Source organism: Ambystoma mexicanum, chromosome 2q (assembly GCF_040938575.1).
Source record: "Ambystoma mexicanum isolate Mex_15411 chromosome 2q, UKY_AmexF1_1, whole genome shotgun sequence".
Taxonomy (NCBI): domain Eukaryota; kingdom Metazoa; phylum Chordata; class Amphibia; order Caudata; family Ambystomatidae; genus Ambystoma; species Ambystoma mexicanum.
In genome coordinates, this window is record NC_090924.1 from 1445556137 (window position 1) to 1445579617 (window position 23481).

The following is a 23481-nucleotide window of genomic DNA, read 5'->3' on the forward strand; positions in this document are numbered from 1 at the left end:
CACCTGCTAGGTGGAGCAGGTGGAACAGGGAATTCCTGCATCTAGGGACACCTGGGAGGAGGAGCAGGTGGATCAAGGAATGCCTGCATCTAGGGACACCTGGGAGTTGGAGCAGGTGTATCAGGGAACACCTGCATCTAGGGACACCTGGGAGGAGGAGCAAGTGGATCAGGGAATGCCTGCATCTAGCGACACCTGGGAGGAGGAGCAAGTGGATCAGGGAATGCCTGCATCTAGGGACACCTGGGAGGAGGAGCAAGTGGATCAGGGAATGCATGCATCTAGATACACTGGGGGGCGGAGCAGGAGGATCTGGGAATGCCTGCATCTAGGGAAACTTGGGAGGGGGAGCAGGTGGATCTGGGAATGCCTTATATCTAAGTACACCTGGGGAGAGGAGCAGGTTGATCAAGTGTCATGATTCCTGCCCCTCATGTCTCCAGCCCTCCAAGATTTCAGGCAGGAGCCAGGCCACGATCACCTACATGCCCCTCAAGGGCCTCTCCATCCCTCCAAAGACCCACTTGGAGTCAGACTTGGTGCTTGTGGCCCCAGACTCACTCACTCCCAAAGGATAACATTGGGTATTGGACTTGTAGTGCATTGATGGGGACTATCACATATTTCGGTTCTCAGAACTGCATGTGCAGTCTAGTCTTTTGGGTGTGGTTCAGCCCAGAGACACCGGGGATACCCAGAGACTATTTAAGCCATGCCCAGGCTGAGAAATATGCTTTGTGTTTTCTGCACCTGCAGCATGGCACTCACCGTGTTCGGATCGCTCTCCAGTAGGCCTGCATCTTTCTTCTGCGCTCAGCTCCTGCAAGAACAAGAACACCGTTAGGAACAGCCTTACCTTGCAGCGCTTCTGCCCATCATTCATCGCTTCTTCTGTTCTGCGGGCATCTTCGGCGGTGTCATTCCCATCCCGGCACGCCGCTTCCTAAAGAAAAGTGAAAAGAACAGAAAAAAGGCATTAGTAAGCATTCAGCAAATCTTCGCTTATTTTTAATGACTGTACGAGCTTCAAACGCTTAGCTGAATCCCAGCCGCTCTGAGGGAACTTTGTCTCCGGAACTTCTCATCCATCTGCAAGAGGGAAAAGACACTCCAGGTTAGCGTGGAAACATCTAGAGGCGCTGCATACCACGCTTACTCACCGCATTTCTTCTTCATAAACGGCATCCACGCTGAAAACGTTGCTGCACCTAAAAGGCACAGAAAAAGAACTCAGTTCAATACAAATATGAAAGGGTTACATTGTGCATCGCGCTCTCTCTCACCTTCAGCGCTACTCATCTCAGCAGCACATCGCCATCCCTGGACGCTGGCCATCATCTAAGGAAGGAAAGGAACAAAGTTAGAGAACTGTTCAAAAGACTCATTATACTTTTCTGTCGGACTCTTGCCAGTGAAGTAACTAGGCAGCAATGAGCCTGCATCAATCAACACGCCCCTGCGCTGAAAGCAGGACGGAGAGCACACTTTCCAAGAAAACAAGGTGAGCTGTGGATCAAAGGGAAGGGTTGGACCCTGGGGAAGAAGGGGTTCAAGCACACAGAGACAATAGGGAGTTAAACTCTACCAATCCTGTTTTTCAGGCCCAGTCTTCAGTCGAGTAGACTCCAGGGAAGGACTTGAGGTCGTAAGAGGTCAGAACAGGCTAAGTGACGTCCCCGTGGATACCAGGTGAGCGTTACATCAAGGAATGCCTGCATCTTGGGACACCTGGGAGGAGGAGCAGGTGGATAAGGGAATGCCTGCATCCAGGTACACCTGGGAGATGGAGCAGGTAGATAATTGAATGCCTGCATCTTGGTACATCTGGGAGGAGGAGGAGGTGGATTTGGGAATGCCTGCATCTAGGGACACCTGGAAGGAGGAGCAGGTGGATCAGGGAATGCCTACCTCCAGCGACACCTGGTAGGTGGAGCAGGTGAATCAGGGAATTCCTGCATCAATTCCTGCATTTAGGGACACCTGGGAGGAGGAGCAGGTGGATCAGGGAATGCCAGCATCTAGGGACACCTGGGAGTAGGAGCAGGTGGATCAGGGAATTCCTGCATCAATTCCTGCATCTAGGGACACCTGAGAGGAGGAGCAGGTGGATCAGGGAATGCCAGCATCTAGGGACACCTGGGAGGAGGAGCAGGTGGATCAGGGAATGCCAGCATCTAGGGACACCTGGGAGTAGGAGCAGGTGAATCAGGGAATTCCTGCATCAATTCCTGCATCTAGGGACACCTGGGAGGAGGAGCAGGTGGATCAGGGAATGCCTGCATCTAGGTACACCTGGGAGGGGGATCAGGTGGATCAGGGAATGCCTGCATCTAGGGACACCTGGGAGGAGGAGCAGGTGGATATGGGAATGTCTGCATCTAGGGACACCTGGGAGGAGGTGCAGGTGGATCAGGGAATGCCTGCATCTAGGTACACCTGGGAGATGGAGCAGGTAGATAATTGAATGCCTGCATCTTGGTACACCTGGGAGGAGGAGTAGGTGGATTTGGGAATGCCTGCATCTATGGAGACCTGGAAGGAGGAGCAGGAGGATCAGGGAATGCCTACTTCCAGGGACACCTGATAGGTGGAGCAGGTGAATCAGGGAATTCCTGCATCAATTCCTGCATTTAGGGACACCTGGGAGGAGGTGCAGGTGGATCAGGGAATGCCTGCCTCCAGGGACACCTGCTAGGTGGAGCAGGTGGATCAGGGAATTCCTGCCTGCATCTAGGGACACCTGGGAGGAGGACCAAGTGGATCAGGGAATGCCTGCATCTAGATGCACCTGGGGGGCGGAGCAGGTGGATCTGGGAATGCCTGCATCTAGGGAAACTTGGGGGGGGGAGCAGGTGGATCAGGGAATGCCTGCATATAGGTACACCTGGTGAGAGGAGCAGGTTGATCAAGGAATGCCTGCTCTTGGGGCACCTGGGAGGAGGAGCAGGTGGATCATGGAAGGCCTGCATCTAAGGACACTTGGGAGGTGGAGCAGGTGGATCATGGAATGCCTGCATCTAGGAACACCTGGGAGGAGGAGCAGGTGGATCAGGGAATGCCTGCATCTAGGAACACCTGGGAGGAGGAGCAAGTGGATCAGGGAATGCCTGCATCTAGATGCACCTGGGGGCGGAGCAGGTGGATCTGGGAATGCCTGCATCTAGGAACACCTGGGAGGAGGAGCAAGTGGATCAGGGAATGCCTGCATCTAGATGCAGCTGGGGGCGGAGCAGGTGGATCAGGGAATGCCTGCATCTAGGGACACCTGGGAGGAGGAGCAGGTGGATCAGGGAATTCCTGAAGGCAGCTTGTGGGGGATTCATACCAGGCAGATTTTGCTTGAAGGGATCAGCTGATATTTAATAACAAAATAAAAACACTGCCTGAAGGCCAAAAATGTTGTTGCAAAAGAATTAGAAATCAGATTAATAACACAGAATATGGTGTGTTTTGAATGATCTGTGTGGATATTATTACATTACCAGACTCTTTTCCTTATTTGAATTTTCATCCCAGCTTTGCTTTCCTTCCCCTTTATATTGTTGTATATATGTTCTGAAACTGATGTATTATTGCTGTTATGATCCAAATTGAAAGAGACTATGTAAAAAGAAAATAGAAACTAAAAATAAAATCATTGATTTATTCATTCAACTGTTTTTGTTTGTGAACAGGTTTGTCTTTAAAACCGGTCAAGCATATGAATAGAATAAATGTGTCATTAGTTCATGACAGGGAAATCATTTTACAATAGAATTGTTTTTTTTCCAATCACATGTAGAACTGATCCACAAAAAATACAAAATTCAAATGTGCAGGTGGAGTTAAGACAACCTTAACAGATACAAATAAAATATTTGCATTAACAAACTCTCTCAGAACTAAGAGGATATAAAGGCAGAAAAAAGACAGGAAAAAGACACCATATTTCACAACAACCTCAAGTAAACAAAAACTAGTTGAGTGACACTAGAAGATTGATATAGATTGATATTGCAGTTTATCCCATATCCAAATTACAAAATACCCAAACAATGTTACACATTGATACTTCATTGCACAACATATTGACTTCAAATAGTTCACTTCTTAGTAGGAAAGCCTGCTCAGCGTATATCCAGCTATTGTCAGTATGTGTAAGAAAACATGTATTGTAAAAGCCAACACCTTTGGCCTCGGTGAAGTGAAATTGCTTTCAGTGCCAACAGGTATTATTATGGCATTTATTGAGCATGGACCTAGCCACGAGAAGCAACAGAGCGCTTTAGAGAGGTATACAACAACACAGACATAATACGGAGCACTTTACGGAAGTACACCACAGTACAGATGCATAACAGAGTGCTTTTCAGAGGTAACAATAGGACAGATATACAGCAGGGGTAGGATACAGAGGGGCACTGAGGAGGGGTACTGCTGTACCGAGTGGCGGGAGGAGGCGGGCAGGCGGCACCTAGTGAGTCAGGTGGTGCGAGGGGCGTTGTGGTGGGCTAGGCATTGAGGAGGAGAGATACCTTAAACAGGTGGGTCTTGAGTTCTTTTCTGAATTGTAGGAGCGTGGGTGTGATTCTAAAGCTGACAGGGAGGTGGTTCCATAGCCTTGGGGCGTAGGCAGAGAAGGTTTGTTTTCTAATCCTTTCTTTTTTGCAGTGGTGGATTTCAAGTCTGCACGTGTCCTGGCTTCTTTTGGTGCGCTGCCCGCAGGAGATGCTGTGTTTCTCAGTGAGCTAGCTGGGTGACTTGAGTGCGACTGCCTTTTAGATGATGCAGGAAAACTAGAAGGTGATATGTGTGTGCAGTGGGCGCCAGTGAAGGTCGATGAGGCCCGGGGTGATTTGCTTATATCTGTATAGACCCTTGATGAGGTGTGCAGCACGTATGGTACACTTCTCCGGGGCATAAGGGAGGATAATGGGAAGTCTTCAAAGAGTGCATTGCCCTGTAAAGGTGAGATAGGACCAGAGATTGAACAGTGGATATAAAGCTCTCTGGAGTGGGGAAGGCATTGCCTTTCTGCAAGTGGGAGAGCTGATACTAAGCTGTCTGAGTTCTTGTAGCTATGCATGTCTTGAAGGAAGAGTATTTGTCTATCTGAGGGTCTTGACGCAGGAGGTGAGTTCTGGTCTGAAGCCCGATGAGTTTATGGTTGATAGCAAGATCAGTATGACTGGGTGTTCGATCTTGTTGGTGAGGAGTAGGAATTCGGCCTTGGGTGGGTTGAGCTTTAAGTATGAACTGGACATTCAGTTCTGGATCAGCGAGAGGCAGGTTTCGAGCCTATGGAGTTCTTGATAGAGTTGATCTTTCACTGGGAGAGGATGTAAGCCTGCAGGACTCCAGATGAGACGGGTAGCATTGGCGATCTAAAGGAAAACATCTGAACAATCTGCTGCCGGTTGGTGAGGTAGGACTTGAACCAGCATCGGGCAAGGTTGCTGATTACTATGTGTGATGTAGGGTGTCTGTAAGTGCCTGGTGGGCTACTGTGTAGAAAGTGGCCAAGAGGTTGAGTAGAACCAGGAGCGACCATCATCAAGGAGGTTGAGGGTGGCATTGACCACCTGTATGGTTGCCGTCTCTGTGCTAGATCTTGGTCTGAACCCGATTTGATAGGTTTGGAGACGATTCTTGCTATCGATGTGTTGCTGCTGTTGTGCAGCTACTGCTTTCTCGATGATCTTACCTAGGAAGGGAAGATGGGTGATGTTGCGAGAGTTACCTTGGTTATCTGGATCCATCGTGGGTTTCTTCAGGAGAGGGCGGATTTGTCCTGTTTTAGAGTCGATGGACTGGAGCCTTGAGTTAGGGAGCTGTTAATGATCTCCAGGTAGGGAAGTCGAGCTTCAGCAGGGAAGGTCTTGAGGATGGCGGCTGGGAGGATGTCGTCTGTATGTGATGTGGCTTTGAGGGTGGCCAGTTACTAGAGTTCCTCTGTTGAGAGTGTCTTGAATGAGGTCAGGGTGTAAAGATTTCACGAGGAGGGGTGTTTGGTGGGTCTGTGGATACAGAGCTGGTGTATATGTGCTGTTGAATCTTGCTGATTTAGTCAATGAAGATGGTTTCGATGGCATTAGATTTTTTAACTGAGTGTGGTATGGCAGGGGCCGGTAGCAGTTTGCCGCAGTGCTTGACCACTTTGAAGGGTCCTCTGCATTTGTTGTCAGCTTCTTCTAAGGTGTTCTGATATTAGGAGGCCTTGGCTGTGTTGATGAGTTGTCGGCTGGTTGCTCGGAGTCCCTTGGGGAGAGCCAGGTAGAATTCAGTCCTAGGGCCTCATTACGGGAGCGCCGAATACGAGGTTCCCTTTGTGGGACCCTATGAGGACGCCTGGTAAAACCAGGTGTCCTTTCCTGGTCCCGCGAGGGGAAGAGGGCGGTAATAACGGGCCAGTTGTTATGTGCCCATTATTACCTCCCTCCCCATTACTATTGAGCCCTATGTTGGAATGACCCTGGTAAGTCCTCATTGCAGGAACCCAGTAATGGGGCCTGGTTTGGAGGAAGCCATGGTGCTAATAGCACCATGGCTTCCTCCAAACTCTTAATGAGGCCCCTGGAGTGTCACCAGGTTTCTCTTGTTTCCTGGTGACTCTTTTGCAGATGTTGAGTTCTTGCGTCTTACATGGTGCTGATGGTTTTGGTTTGCAGTTGCATTGTTTCCGAGGTGCATGTCAATCGATGATGGCTGAAAGGGTGGCATTGTGTGCTTCCAGTAGAGAGTCGCAGTTCTGTTGGGGGTGTTCGGTCCATGTAAGGTAGTGGTGGGTGTGGTCTTCCGTGAGATTTTCCACTGGGAAGTTCTGGAAGGACCTGCAGGTTTGTCTGATGGGTTTCTGCTTGGACTGTTTGACTGGGGTGATGTGCAGGATGTTGAAAGTCACAGCTAGGTTGTCAGACCAGTCAAGCTGGAGAGGAGAGCTGTAGTGGATGGAAGACAGTGCAGTCATGATTGGGTTAGGACATTTTTCTATAGGTGGTTTAGCACCTGGTGGTTTCCATAGTTATCCATTAGTAAGCATCACCTGCAAAGCGTGTTCACAGGCAATGTTTACTTGTTCATGAGATGGAGTGGGAAATGGAAGAGAGAGAGGATTTCACCTGGTTTCACTCTTTCCATGTTCCATCCACATTGTGAACATTGAAATGTGCATGAAAGGGATCGAAAAAGGCAGATCCATTATTGTGATTTGTATTATGAAATACATAAATACACATTATAATATCTAAATATTCAAGAATGGCTTGTGCACTTTAACACAACATACAATCTGCTTGTGTTATTGCTGATCGCCAACCTCCTGCCTTTGACTGTGGCTCTACTGGACACTGTTCATTAAACATAGATTTAAAAAAAAAGGTATCCTTTGAATGTAGCTTTAGATTGTCCTTATATTGGTAAACTAGCTGTGCTTGGTCCCTGCGGTTAACAAGTAATTGGATGCTATCAGGGAGATATTAATCACAGGTGCTATCCAGCACATAGGTTGTGGACCCACTAGGCATTCAAATATCAAAACCAAATGCCAACCCCAAATAAGCAGTCAACAAGTGGCCCATCGCCTATGTACTGTAGCACAGTACATTTCTAAACCGTAATCACACAAGTGTATTCTAGCTGTTACACGACAACATGTAATAGAATTGCCTTATCTTCCCAGAAGAAAAACAACAATGAATATTCTCTCAGCAGCTAGTGTTTTCCCCAATGATTTACTGTCACCTGGGACCTTTTCTAAATGCACAGTGGCTCGGGGGTCTGAGATCAATTATATCTCTTGAACCTCGCACTCCCCATTGAGTTTGCATTGGGGGGAAAGTCCTGCTTACCTTAACACAATCCAGGGCTGTCCCAGGACAGTGGTCTCGTGTGGGTTCTCATTAAGAACCCCAGAATTGATAGTTGTTGCATATGTTGCTGGAACCTGATTTAAGAACCTTTAGTTCCTGTTTAGCATTGCCACCTTTGTCCTACACTAACTGAAGTTCAGTACTTCACCTGCACTAGTTGAGTGGGCTCTCCTGGCTACTCACCTCTTCACTTAGGGACCATTGGGACACCTGAAAGACTACCAGAGGATTGGCACAGGCTGAAGCTGGACTTCTGAAATTCTAGCATAAGGTGATGGGTGTCTTATAATTATACAGCCTATGTATAATGTTTGCTTAACATCTTTTTTCCCCACTTGAATGATTTCACTTATTGTGCGAATACTTGCTTAGGATTTTAAAGTAGTTTGTAATCATAGTGAGCTACATACTTGTGAGTTACATATATGTACTAAAGTATTGTCATGTACCTTCACAAATTTAAAGTATTCCTTGATGTAGTATTGCAAACAATTATTGTTATTTTTATAATTTACTCATGCGGGTCATTTACTTACCAGTTCTGATTAGTGTTACTTTGTTTATTATTTATACAGCACACCACACCCTCGGGTATCTGAGCACTCTACTACACAACAGTGACCCCTTTTTCCTTAGTTGAGCCTTGCTGTTTGGTCTACACTACTTAAGAGAGTGACTTTGCTCAACTGGGGTTGGGAATACCCTATCTACCCCTAGGTTGGCTTGTCCAAGTCCAAACCAATGCAATGACTTTAAAAAACCCTCCTAACAAAGGACATAAACATTACCCACCTGTCCCAATATTATTTGCCCCATGTGATGTTCCTGCTTGGAACGCACTGCATGTTGGCCCCAGCCTATCAACTCACCAACCCAATGCTGAATCACCACCTCAAGAATCCCCTAGAAGTTAGACACAACACAGTTGAGCTGCAAAGGAAATACAATAGTAAGACACTGTGAATAGGCTATGTGCCCCTGATCTACTTGTGATACCATAGTGTTTTGAAAACCCTGTTCTCTGCATTTTCTGGAAATCCATATATTTTGAGCAGTGAAATTACTGCAATTGCTTGCCTTAATCACCCCAGCTCCAGTACCCAAAATTATTTCACATATATGTTCTACATGTTCTATTGGAATCAAATTTCTACATTGGATTCCGAATATGCCAGACAAAATACTAGAAAATGCAATAGATTTTCCAGGGTAGATCCACATAATACACAGTACGATATACCATCTGAATCAGCCCATGAAGCATACACCACCCTTACACACCCTGTTGATTAGGCATCTGTTTCTGGACAGATGGGACCATGAGGGATAGGCTTGGATTTCACGAGGAACAAGAGTAAGATGGCTGAGGCTTGAGGGCTTTACTAATTCACTTTTAAAGATCTATAACCTACGTTACCAATTGCTACTGGTTTAATAAAGTGAATCTGTGCATTAATCTTTAGCAGCAAACACTCTACATGCTGAAACCACCGGCATAAGTCAAAGAATCCTTAGGGTTATTCCATAAGCATAGTCATATGAGAATAGGCTCACTGGAGTCTTTGTGCTATTGCTGTTTGGGTTGCTACTGTTATCACATTCACACCCTTCCTCAGAGTATAGCCAGCCCTCTGCACGCATCACCACAAAGGCGTAGCTAAGGGATACACTACAAAGGAGGTACATCTCTCGGCTGTGCCTGTTTCACTTTTATCACTGGGATTTCTGCTGTTTTTGTAGTAGTGTGGGCTAAGTAGGTGGTTAAGCCACTACTGATCCCTGCACTCCTGTGGAGCAGTTGTCATTTCATCACAGCGGGCCACCTCAATTGGAGCCATGCTTGGTTTGCTGACCATCTCAAATACAGTGGCTGCACATTTTGCATATGTTAATAACTTGCTCTGATTGCTTTCTGCCATTCAATAGGAAGCGCTCTTGGGAGCGGTGACCAGGCAACTTGTTTTTCCTTCATAACATCAGGGATTTTAGCTGGAAATCTACATTTTGCTGATTGTGGTTATATTTATGAGCAGTGTTGACTCTCAGCGTGATGCTGGGGATGATGTTGAAGGCCTGAACGATATGCCGTATAGCACCTCTAGGCCGTGCATCACAGTATGTGTGATGGTCACAGGCCACCATAGCCACATTTCTCCCACCTTCCGGCCTCTTACCCATGACTTTGTCACACCAGGTACTTCCAAAATGCAGACATCAACACAACGGCAGATCTTTCCTGCATTTCTCCTCTGTCATCAATTACAAAACCCAGCCCCCCTGTAGTTCAGTGTTCATAGCACCAGGAGACCATATAAAGCATGGGATAAAACCCATGACAAGATGTGATAGCATTGACTGCCCTCTGCTGGCTATGCGAAATACACAGCCACAGGCTCCACACATATGGCCTATTTAATTAGGGTTATGGGGGTCCTGGGAGACTCTCTGCCAGACATGAGTCCTGGTTACAAGAGCCTTACCCAGAGTCTTTAGCTCACTATCTTTCACAGAGAAGAAATATCCCAAACATATCAGTCTTTTCCTGCCCTGGGGCAGTGCAGCACCGAAATGCTAGGCAATTCTCCTCTGAACAAGAGTACCAACAGCAACCCCAGACACGTGTTTCGGTCTGGTTGAACCTCATCAGTAGGGTGCAGCTGTGCCTCTCTAAGAATAGTGAGCAAGGGGTCCACGTCTGGATTCCCCTAGTAACTTAGGGTGAAACCCAAAGTTACTTGAAATATGCAGATAACAATGGGGATCCTGGGAGACTCTCTGCCAGACTTGAGTCCTGGTTACAAGAGCCTTACCCAGAGTCTTTAGCTCACTATCTTTCACAGAGAAGAAATATCCCAAACATATCAGTCTTTGTTTTGCCCTGGGGCAGTCCAGCACCAGAATGCTAGGCAATTCTCCTCTGAACAAGAGTACCAACAGCAACCCCAGACACGTGTTTCGGTCTGGTTGAACCTCATCAGTAGGGTGCAGCTGTGCCTCTCTAAGAATAGTGAGCAAGGGGTCCATGTCTGGATTCCCCTAGTAATTTAGGGTGAAACCCAAAGTTACTTGAAATATGCAGATAACAAGGGGGGTCCTGGGAGACTCTCTGCCAGACATGAGTCCGGGTTACAAGAGCCTTACCCAGAGTCTTTAGCTCACTATCTTTCACAGAGAAGAAATATTCAGTTTGGGCTGGACTGCCCCTTTTGGGGTGAGGCCAAACCTGATTTGCATATGGTCTTTCCCCTTCTGTAATGGCTTGACAGGCGAAGAACGATGGTCTGGAGGGTTGCCCTGAGCAATGCCAGTGGTTAAGATTCAGTCTAAACCTTCCAGCCATCACCTTTTTGTTTTTGCTTTGTCAACCCGAGTGGGACGGGTATGCCCAGATGTGGGTCCCGTGCCTGCTGGGCCTAGAGACCCAAGCTACTCCTCACTGATGAGCCCCAATAAGGGCGCAACATGTTTGGGGATGCTTGTGGACTCATGCAAAAGGGATGTGACCTAGCAGTTTTGGCTGGACTGCCCCTTTTGGGGTGGGGCCAAACCTGATTTGCATATGGTCTTTCCCCTTCTGTAATGGCTTGGCAGGCGAAGAACGATGTTCTGGAGGGTTGCCCCGAGCAATGCCAGTGGTTAAGATTCAGTCTAAACCTTCCAGCCATCACCTTTTTGTTTTTGCTTTGTCACCCCGAGTGGGACGGGTATGCCCAGACATGGGACCTGTGCCTGCTGGGCCTAGAGACCCAAGCTACTCCTCACTGATGAGCCCAACAACGGCGAAACATGTTTGGGGATGCTTGTGGCCTCGTGCAAAAGGGATGTGACCTAGCAGTTCGGGCTGGACTGCCCCATTTGGGGTGGGGCCAAACCTGATTTGCATATGGTCTTTCCTCTTCTGTAATGGCTTGCCAGGCGAAGAACGATGGTCTGGAGGGTTGCCCCGAGCAATGCCAGTTGTTAAGATTCAGTCTAAACCTTCCAGCCATCACCTTTTTGTTTTTGCTATTTAATTAGGGGCCTACAACCTCAGCAAAAGTTGGTCTCCCATTATATTTTGGAGAGGAAACTCACCTTCATCATTAACAGGGCAATCCATCAATCTCATCTACATTTCAAAAACATGTTTGCACTCCCCTAAAATTATCGAGCCACAGAATATGGTAACATGGTATGTTATGTTGACACAAATGCAAGGTCAATAAGGATTTAACGGAAATTAAATATGTACTTACAATCAATTCCTGAAAGAGATGAAGTACAGGAAAAGTGTTACTTAGAAGCACATAATACAGGAATGCAAATAAACATCATAAAAAACCTATGATTAGATACTAGCCCTGAACAAACTTTCACAGACAAACCTTGAATGACCCGTTATCAGGTAAATTGATCAGGTCGAACTTCAGACACACTTTTTGATAAGTTTATCGAAATTCAACCATGTGACTTAAATGGTGACACATGTCTGGATCTCCTGTTAAATCGCAGGCAGCTTTCAGAGAGGCAGGAGGCGGGCTTAGGACACTGAGAGAAGGGTTAGTAAACTGGAGTGCATTTAGAGGAGTTGAGTGAGGAGAGGTAGTGAGTGACTGAGGACAATGTCAGTAACTTAGATTTAGGGTAGTTGTGGCACTCACAGCATTGGGGGACTGCATTCAGTGATTTGCTGTGAGTGAAGGACACAAGTGCCACCACCAGAGATCCCCAGAGGTGGGTAACACAATGTTGGATTTCTTAGAAATATGACATGTAGGGACACCTGGGAAGAGGTGCAGGTGGATCAGGGAACGCTTGCATCTAGGTGCACTCTAGAGGAGGAGCAGGTGGATCTGGGAATGCCTACATCTTGGTACACCTGGGAGGAGGAGTAGGTGGATCTGGGACCTGCATCTTGGGACACCTGGGAGGAGGAGCAGGTGGATCTGGGAATGCCTACATCTTGGTACACCTGGGAGGAGGAGTAGGTGGATCTGGGACCTGCATCTTGGGACACCTGGGAGGAGGAGCAGGTGGATCAGGGAATGCCTGCCTCCAGGGACTTTTTTATAGCACAAAGCAGACAGTAGTTACTTCATTAAAAGTTAAGTTATTCCTGGGTCTGAGTCCCTATAGATAGCTCACTGGCCCTGTGTGTAAATATCTCATGTCCCCAAGTGTGTGGCACACCCATCCCTAGGATAGCGATGCTGTGCCGCCTACAAAGGGGTGTAGAGATACTGGCCCTCAGCGCTCTCACTACTTTCCTAAAACAAGCTAATTAGGTGTACATAAGTTGGTGGTCGGTTTACTTCTTTATTTTTACCGCCACCGTCAATGTGTCTTATAGAAAATCAACTAAATTAAAATGTTATAGTCATATTGGCCAACTTCAACATTAGAACTGATTGTGAAATCTATCAGTTAATGTCCTGTTACTGTTAGATAAAGTTAAAAAGATGTATAATTGCTCGAGTCCTATCTTCAAATGTATGTGGGATCTCGGAGTTGTGGTCATCAGCCTCTCAACTCTTAAAAATGTCAACCGGTTTCAGCGGAGTGGATAACTCGCCGCCTTCTTCAGGGCAGAGATACTCTTTCCTTTGATTGCAACCCCCAATCAAACTGGAGTACTTCAACTTCTTCCTGGTCCACTCGCCTGCCAGGACTAACCACTAAACTCGCCTGCCAGGATAACACTTCTACAACTACTATCAGTACCTTGTGGTGAGGTTTACTTCAAGCTTTCGACATTTTAATCCTCAAATGCGAATGTTACATCAACAACTGCTTTATGCATTAATAATATATTTCACACTGATTCACTTGCCCTCGACAATGCAGATAAGTGATTCTCCTCCTTGACAACTATTACAAGGAAGGATTCTGTTCTGGCAACGTTGTCTTCTTTAGCTTGCCTTATTTTGTTTTAGGCAATATTTATTGTAATCTTCCTCTTTGTACAGAACTTTCATCATGTTTGAACATTGTTCCCTTTTTGCTCTGGTACGATAGTTACAATATTCTGTTTTACTTTGTGTAAACCAATGTTTCTTTTCACCTTTGTTAAGAATTGTCCTCTCTTGGCATGGACAATGCTGGTTGCAAAATATTCCCCCCTTTTGGCTTGGGTAATGGTGATTACAATGGTTCTCTTCACTCTCCCTCTTAAAGCGATAATTGTGCCCAATTCACCTTAATTCATTGACTCAGTATTCAAACGAATTCTTATTATCAGTTAAGTTTTTAAAAAGCATTAAGCTGTACTAGTGGTTGGGTTTGGTGGACCTTGGGGTCACCCATGCAAGGCCAACTCTGTACCCGCTGTCTGTATTCCTGCTTTTGGCAGACAAACCTTTTCTCTTGACAGCCCCGTCAGGTTTCCTTCTCTTGCGCCTCCTGCAGATGGAGCTACTTGTGCCCCAAGTATGTTCTGGTGAATTCCGAACACTGGAGCAGTACACAGAGTGGGGAAAGCTTTTCTCTCCATCTGGACAGTCCATTTTTTTACTGCTTTCCACTGCGCATCTCTGCACTTCACAGGATTCTCTACATCCTATCACTAACCACGCTAACTATGCCAAGTAGGATCCCTCATTGTCTACAATGACACCTTACGTCAGGCCATAGACAAAGTAGTACCGCTGAAAATGCACAAAGCTAAACCACGTGCACATTTAAACACTTGGTACACTACCAACCTTAAAATATTACACAGTTCTAAAAGAACTGCAGAAGGAAATTGGAAAAAAACAACTATCTCTAACAAAGACATTTTCACTACTGCTTCAAACCAATATAAAACTGCCATCATCCAAAATAAAAGTAATACCTACAATGAAAGAATTGCTAATGCCAGCTCCAAATCGAAAGAATTGTTTACCATACTCTGAAAACTGGAATTCCCAGTGCCACCGCAAGAGTCTTGCACCAAAGACTCTACCTGGTGTTCCAACATACAGCAAGCCTTGTTTGATAAAATTACACTATTCCAAATCCGAAATGGAGAAGAAAATGCTTAGCCTGGCACATGACGTCCAAACTGTCAAAACACTACAGACAGTTTGAGTTTGCCATTATATCGGTAATTGAAGTAAATAAAATAATCTCTAGACTTAATCCATCGAGATTTCAAGGAGACATTTGTCCAGCTACAATGATTAAAGATGCTATCGAGGAGCTCACTCCCTTCTTTACAACTGTAATAAACACCTCATTTGAATCAAGTACTGTCCCAACTAACCTAAAAGAAGCTTGCGTCCTTCCACTACTCACAAAACCCCATGCTAGACCTCAATATCCCAACTAATTATCTGCCAATAACTACAGTACCTTCTCTACTTAAAATATTGGACAGAGTAGCGTACTTGAAAATTCAAAGTCACCTAGAATTAAACAACCTTCTGGGCCTTCAGACCAGGCCACGGTACTGAATGTGCACTGAAAGATTTAAAAATCCAAATGACGAGATAAAAGATAATGGTAATCTAGCGCTCCTCCTACTACATGACCTATCTGCAACCTTCGACTTGGTCAACCATAATGTCCTAGCCAAACACTTGACCACAGCAGCCCACTTCTCCCCTAAGGCAGTTCTGTGGATAGAGTCATTCCTCTGAGGCAGCCCCGGTATCTTGCGGTGTTCCCCAGGGCTCCTGCGTCTCTCCTTCATTGTATAATATATTTACTAAGTCACATTTCGACCACATGGACAAATTGAGACCCAAATCCTCATCCCTCTCAGTGGCTCCTATAACACTGACCTGAAACTACTCAATGAAATAGACCATGCCAAACAAGCTTGGATGGATATCCATGGTCTATGTCTTAAGGACAACAAGACTGAGTTACTCCTTATCGGATCTCAAAATAGACAAAATAAACAAGGCAATCAATACAAATTCTTCAATGTTGACAACAGTACTATCAAAGTGGCCAAAGAAGTGAAACTCTAGGGATATACCTGGACTCATCCCTTACCTCAACGAAACAAGTTAATGCCACAGCATCAGCAGCAGCGTTCACCTCGAGACTAATCAATGCCTGCAGGCCTTTTCTATCAGCAGACAGCTGCATTACCCTAGCCAAAGCTTTGAAACTGTCGAGGCTCGACTATTGCAATGCCCTGTACCTAGGTACGAGCAGTCGTAATCTAAAAAAAACTACAAGTTCTTCAAAATAAGCCCGTAAGAGCGGCCCTTAATATACCAAGAGCCAACCACATCACCCCTGCCAGGCGAGCTGCACACTGGCTTCCAATCCAAGACAGAATTATCTTCAAAACTTTGTCTATGACGCATACATGCCTGTCTAATACTACTCCTAAATACTTGGTGATTAAATTCACTAAAAGTCAAAACAACAGACCTACACGTTCTACTCAGGAACACTTGCTAAGAGCCCAATTTTCAAACTACAGAAAGCAGGGGGTAATAGCTTTCCAGTACTAGCTGCCAAACTTTAAAACTCCGTGCCCGTCTGGACTTTAAGAAAATAAGTGAAAACCTGGCTCTTTACATTTGAGCGCTAACTATCACACTAATACCTGCTACGCATCGATCCATCTCTGTATAATGAATGGCCCTTTACATGTTTAATGTTATATAATGTAATGATAGAAAGGATTATATGTACTGCAACAAAATGTAATGACTTAAAATGTAATGTCGATGTAATGTAAACTCTGCAATGCTCCCAGATACCTTTGAGTTAGGTGCGCTATACAAATTAATAAATAAGTAAAATAAATCAATAAATGTACATCTTTGATGGAAGGCAGAGGAGTGGGGAGGAATTTTCCTGGCTGAGTTTTTCTCCCTGATGATTTGCCTTAATTTTGAACCTTAACCGCATGCAGCGCTCTGTGAAATAATGGGGGATGAAACAGTTACATCACCTGGTACATCTGACCAAGTGGAGGTGGCTTCCCTTTATCACTTTTAATACGACTTTCCCTTACATGCTTTTTGTGGGTGTGTCATAATGACGAAAGTGATGCTTTGTTGCCACTTTGGATATCCTTTCGTCCTTTTGCTGCATTTGTGAATATGTTAGTTATGTATCGATAGTTTGCAGTATTTTGTAGCTGTCGGGTGGTGAGTGCACCTTTCCAATCTTCATTACACTTTTCACATTGTTCCTGTTTCTTGCGCTGCTGTTTTGTCTTTTGGTGGTTCATCCACTTTTTTCTGCTGACAGGTCTTTCCTGTTCACCTTCGCCTTGTTCTGGATGGGGTTTATTTTTTGTTTTTTTGTCTTCGCAACACATCTGGCTATGAGGCCAACTTAGAAAACTACGTCATAAGGACACAACATATGTGGTATCATGGAATGTTATTGGTTTGAACAACCCTGCAAATCATACCAAAATATTGGCTTGACTATAGTCTGTGAGCCTCATTACGAGTTTGCCGGTAACCTGCCTGTACTAACAGTGGTTTACCAGCAAACTCACTTTACTGTTACCCGCGCCCGATATCCTGGTGTTACCAAGATAGTCGACAAAGGTGGTAATTTCCCATTCCATGGAGTCCAAAATGACTACATGGAATGGGTTTGCTGCAAACACTGGCACCGGTAATAACAGTGCCGGAGATAGTGGCAATTCTTCCAGCAGGTCAGGCCAGCCAGTAGTTCACAGCCCCTACTAGCAAAATCAGAGTCTGCTAGTCCAGTAATAAAACCGGAACCAGTATTAGAGGCATTTCTCCTGGCATTTTTACCAGCCTGGCACTCTCGTAATGAGGCACTATGTCTTGTGATATGACCTTGCTTCAAGAAACCCATCTTACTGATGTTGAGACATGAAAGTCCTCTCCAGTAACTCAGATGCAAATGCTAGGGTGGTTTCTGCTAAAATCATGGCCCAGGACAGTTAAATGTTGCTGTGCTGTATGTATGCCACCAACTCTTATGATCTCCTTTTCTTTCATAAACTGGCTGAACATATCCAAAACTAACACGTCAATTCTGTCATCTTGGGTGGGGACTTCAACCTAGTTATGGACAGAATGCTTGGCCAATCCAATCCAAAGGAGCCAGGTCTAATATAGCGTCATGGGTAAGTGGTCACTTGACAACTTGATAGCGGAGCTTCACCTATCGGATTTGTGGCATCTCAAACACCCATCGGAAAGAGATTACAGCTTCCATTTGGCTCATCATGATGTCTCCTCACAAACAGATGCTTTTGTTTACTTCTTGGTGTGTGTGGCTGAGTTGTTATGACTCGCAGAGTCTGGCAGCGAGTCCAGTCTGCCTGCTGTACCTGCTGTGTTCTCTGCTTTTCTCCGTAAATCCTGGGTGTTTATGCTCAGTGCCTCTGTCCTTTAATTATCAAGGACTGCCTACAAAAGCTGAAGGTAAGTAACACTTAAGAAGTGTTTGTTGCCCAAGCATTTCTTGATTCTGCTTCTGCGACAAACATATTAAAAACTACAGCTATGAAGGACACACCAGCACATGGCCCTTTAATGCGGATGAAGCTGTGTGGGCATACTCAATCCGATACCAAGCTGGATACATGTAGCCAGGGTCATTGTGTGATGATCTCACATATGCTCACAGAGTGGTGCTGCCTGTTGTGGCAAAGAAAGGTGAGATGAAATCCATGCCTCAGCAAGTAATCTCCCGAGGACGGAATCCCCTCGGTCCCACCAGTGGTGTCAATCGACCCCCAGGCGGCGGCCACCTGTGCCACCACGCATTATGTAGTACCAACGCATGACTTCACAATGAAAACACCTTCAAACTCAGCCATTGTTGTTGCTAGTGCAATTGTTATGGCGATTGTGAACGAGAAGTAGATGTTACGGATGCAGAAATGCTAGAAATGCCAGAAGCTGATACATTAAACCCTGATACCAACGGACCTGGAAACGGTCCTCGGGATTCTAGAATCGAAAAAGTCAACATTGCCGACGAGATAATACCAGATGTGAGAGCAATTCCTGACACTGGCGTTCCTATTGTAATGCATGTAAGTTCTCCCGATGGATCCAGTAGTAATGGTAGTAAATCAAGCTCAGAACAACCTCAACTTCGACACAAGGAGCTTGCAGGTTGTAAGCAGTTGCTGCAACCTGCAAACACATCCAGCAGAACTGCCTTGACTCAAACAAAGCTGGACGGCAATCAGTTATCGGCTGGTATAACCAACGTGAACTCTACAAAGCTGGCCCCCACTGAATGACAAATATTTGACCCCGGAGGATCTGCAAAATCAAACATAGCACTTGTCCAACTGCATGAAAACAATGGCAAGCGAACAGCAAAGATTGTGAGTGTTAGACCGGTCGGACAATCACCCGTGAACTCAGCATCACCATTGATATGCAAATACCAAGATCTCGCAGCCAGGGAGGCACAGTTGACGGAATGACTGAAGGTCGACTTTTTGAGATTACTTGGCAGGTTGAATGCCAGTAGCGGAAATGGAGATTGTTGTCCCCTTGATACCAACATTCTGAGTCATTATCAAGCTCAATCTTACAGGAACGATGAGGAGTCTTTTTTGCTACATGACCCATGCCCAGCCCAACATGGGCCCTTAAGAACCCAGACAAGCACACGGACAAGCACCCCACAGATAGTGAAAGCACATTCCTCATTAGACACAGAGCTCAACAGAAAAGGCCCAAACAGGATTGGCCCAAAACAGCAACTGGTTACAATGGTCGATACATTCTCAGGCCATGTAAGTTCTACCTGTTCACAGTCTCCAAATAGACCAGCATCTTCATCTAGTCCAAAAATGGAGGAGCAAGCAGTTACCAACAAAGACCAGCTCTCTGTAGCAGCTGGCATCCAAATTCATAATAATGTGCTTGCTGCAGCTGCCATTGCAATGGCGCAATTTGTAAAATTCCCAACGACTCACTAAAAGATCAAGGATCATTACTGGTGACATTAAACTCGAAGTTAAATGCCCTGGAAATGTTCTCTAAACATATTCAAAAACGACTTGATAATGAAGTTGAAAACTCATTGAAATGAAACAACAGGCTTAGTGATCTTGCACGTCTGGAGACTGCAGGAAAATCCAAACTGATGGAGACAGTAACTGACTGTACTAAATGGATGCAACATCACTTCCACAATATGGATCCCAATGCAAAAGGTAGTTCTTCTATAGACGCAGGGAAAAAGAACACTGAAAAGGCTACTAGTAAAGTCGCCAGCCCAAAGTCAAATGCAGCCAATTGAAGAATACAAATAAAGTTGCTTCCAAGCAAACCTCTATAGCTACAGGTGAGCTGCTGGCTATGCCAAATAGCACTGTACGTTCACTCGTCACGCCACAAGATTGTATTCTGAATTAAAATGTCCCTCAAGAGAGACCTGTTAAGATGCAGAAACACACCCAGAAACGTTGTAGCAGTTCAACTCTCTTTATTGTAGATTGATTTGCTCCAGGGAGAACAGCCCCCAGCCAGGGACCTCACAACTGTCCTCCTCTCTTCCACCCACTCCAACCCTCTGCCACTCTAGAACCTAGAACTATTACCTAAAGATCACAGTCAGGTTCCACAGTAGCTAAGATACTAGATGCACAGAGGATGCATGACAAACAACAACACAGAGTAGATGGCTGTGTCCCATGTGTGACAGCTTCTCCTATCACCGCCTTTCCTTTACCAAAAGAAAAACAGCAAAACAACCAAAAAAAAAACAATAATAATAAAAAATATATATAAATGTGAAAAATAAGATGCACACAAAGCTGCTAAACAAAGAGTGACATTGAAAGTGGTAAGATTCAAATTGAGACTTTCATAGTTTCATACTGATTGAAGGAGCGTCTCACTGTTTAAACGCTTCGCGCTCCAACGGCTGCTACTCCATCATACCTTGCCCCCCTGGGCACTGCGAGCGAGGCTCTTGCCGAGGTCTCTACCGCTTCCTGGAGGAGGCGGACCTGACTGCGGTCACGTGACGGATCACGTGACTTTGAAGGTCCTCTTATTCACGGACTAACCACCCTTGCGGCGTTAAGCCCGGTGAGGACAAGCCCTTTGGCTGTTGTGCGGCTGTTAGGCGGATGGTTATAAGAGAGAATCCCCCACCTAAGGTACTGTTCAAAACCAATGTTATCAATTATTCCAGGTTTCCGAACCAAGCACTGTGGCGAACTCAGGAATCTTCTAGATATCAAAGCTATTAATATATTAGGTTGTCATTTCATATTTTTAAGACTACGTAGTGTTTTTACTCAAGAAAGAAAGTGTTTTTTATATATTATTCTATGTTCACCCTAAAAACAGGCATGCCATCAGAGATTACTAGAGACTCAATGATTACTCCATCATCTATCATGCCTAATATACTGGACACAGCGCTGCTCCCTCAAACCCCCATTAACCAAAACCTTCCTACATCACAGGAAAAGACCAAAAGTCGAACTCGCACATCGAAAAAAAAACATCACTTTAACCCCAATCAATAAAGATTCAAATGACATTCACAATTTTTATGTAAAAAAATCACAGGTTTCAATAATCTCTAATCTGGCTGATTCTGCTTCTTCTGTACCGATCCCTGCAGATCCTTTTCTACCTAATGGTGATGTAAATGATTTCATCCCTATACAAACTCCTAATTCAGATCAAACTTTACTAACTGTACCTCATTCGCCGATTAAAATTATTAAACCTATGCAAATTTTCTCCACTGTTCTAGAAGAATCATCCCTAGACTCTGATGTGATGACAAATGAATGCCAAAAAACAGCACAAAATTCACTATTGGAGAATGTTACATTGGCTTCAGTAATTATTGAAGACTTGGGACATGCCTCTAATAACAAGTCTCTTTCATCCCCCTCACAAATTCCTCCTGAATGTAGAGACCTTGAAAGCTCAAGAGTTTCGATCATGACTGATTATGCACAGGCTTGTTCCATGGATTCAACAAGACAAGAAGAGGAGATCTCTTTTTTGCAACCTACCCCTCGTCGCTGTCAAACTTCTAATAAGAAACAACAATCAATTGTATCTTTACTGAATCCTGTCTTATTAGAAGTTACCTTGGGGGCTATTAATACTACTATGTCTACTCTATTTAAGCTTTTTAATTCCTTAGATCAGAAGCTAGCTGTCCAAACCGACAAGATAAATCATATAAGTGACTGGATGAGAGACACCTCACTTAAATGTTCTAAAGAGCTTTCATTAGTAAATCTGGAGCAAAGAATTGTACAGCTTGAATTCAACTGGTCAGCTTATCAAGGTTCAAATGTACACTCAGGACCATCTATTATCCAGCGCATATCACACTTAGAGAGTATGACCCAAGATCCTCTAACATTTACGCCAGCCTTACCAATGTTTGCTAAAATTATTCGACCTATTGAATGTGTTGACGAAGAAGACACAGCAAAACCTAATGAATTTGGATTAGTATTGATTCTCCTGTGAGAACTGTGAGTCGATCTATACCATGTCAATCTCGTGGAGACATCACCCAAAATGCACAAAAGGTAGGAGGATCTTTGTTGAATAATAGAAAAATAAAACTGTTGTCATCCAAAGTTATACAAAGAAATAAAAAAGCTCTATCAGATTTAAAAAAAATACCTCAAATACTTCTTTCGTCAGATGTCACGAAATCTATTATTCACAGTGTTGTTGGTTCGCCAGTTATAAGCAATGAGATAACTAATACCGACTCTGTCGATATAACCAGCAATACGCGTGTAGATGAAGCTTTGCAAGACATCCCTCCTCCCTCTCAGGTTGTTCCCCCTCACAGTATCCCAACAGAAGTTCTCAAGCCATCCCCTAATTATGATCCTTTGAATGAGCTTCTTTTAACATCCAAACCTGATAACATACAGACAAAACAATCTTGCCCGATTGTACAAACGACACTAGCTGTCCAAAATGATGTTGTTTCGACAGGTGCGGGCAAGGTATCTCCCCCTCTCGCTCCGATAGCGAAAGTGGAAGACCGTTTAACTGCTTTAAGAACTGCAGTGGATTCCTATTTACTTAATAGAATATCAGAAGTGCTACCTGAAGCTCCACATGTCTTTGAACATCCCCCTCATATACATAATGTTAATAAAAACTCGCAAAATGAGGCCCGAGTTTTCAAAAATAGATCAGATAATTGCATGAAAATCATGCCTCTTTCTTCTAATAATCAGCGCCTTCAAGGTCAACCTAAAGATAGAAACAGGAATAACATGAATATACGCAATGGCAGTAATAAACGCTACATAAATGACGATAGTGCAGCATTTTCAATGAAACTTAACCAGTATCATACTCTGATCCTGAAATGTCGTGATGGATCCTTCCCAAAGTATGATTTATGTCGTGCCAGTGTCTTCAACATATTTGGAGATATAGAGGGACTGGAAGCCATTTCCTCATCAGATGTGGACCAAGTTGAGTTTCTTTGTGACAAGAACCTTTCCATCGTTAGGCTTTGGATAAAGTCTGGTATTGTTCGTAATACACTATGGCATGCCAGAATGGAATTGTTTAATCTGGGCTTCTTGTTAGCTCAAGACCCAGCACGCCAGCAATCTGAGGAGACCGATGGTAATAAGTCTATTGGTGGCACAAATTTCGAACCCTCATGTGCCTGCAATTATTGCATCAACCACTCGTCATCAGATCATAATGTGGGACCCAATATCTGTTCGTAACCA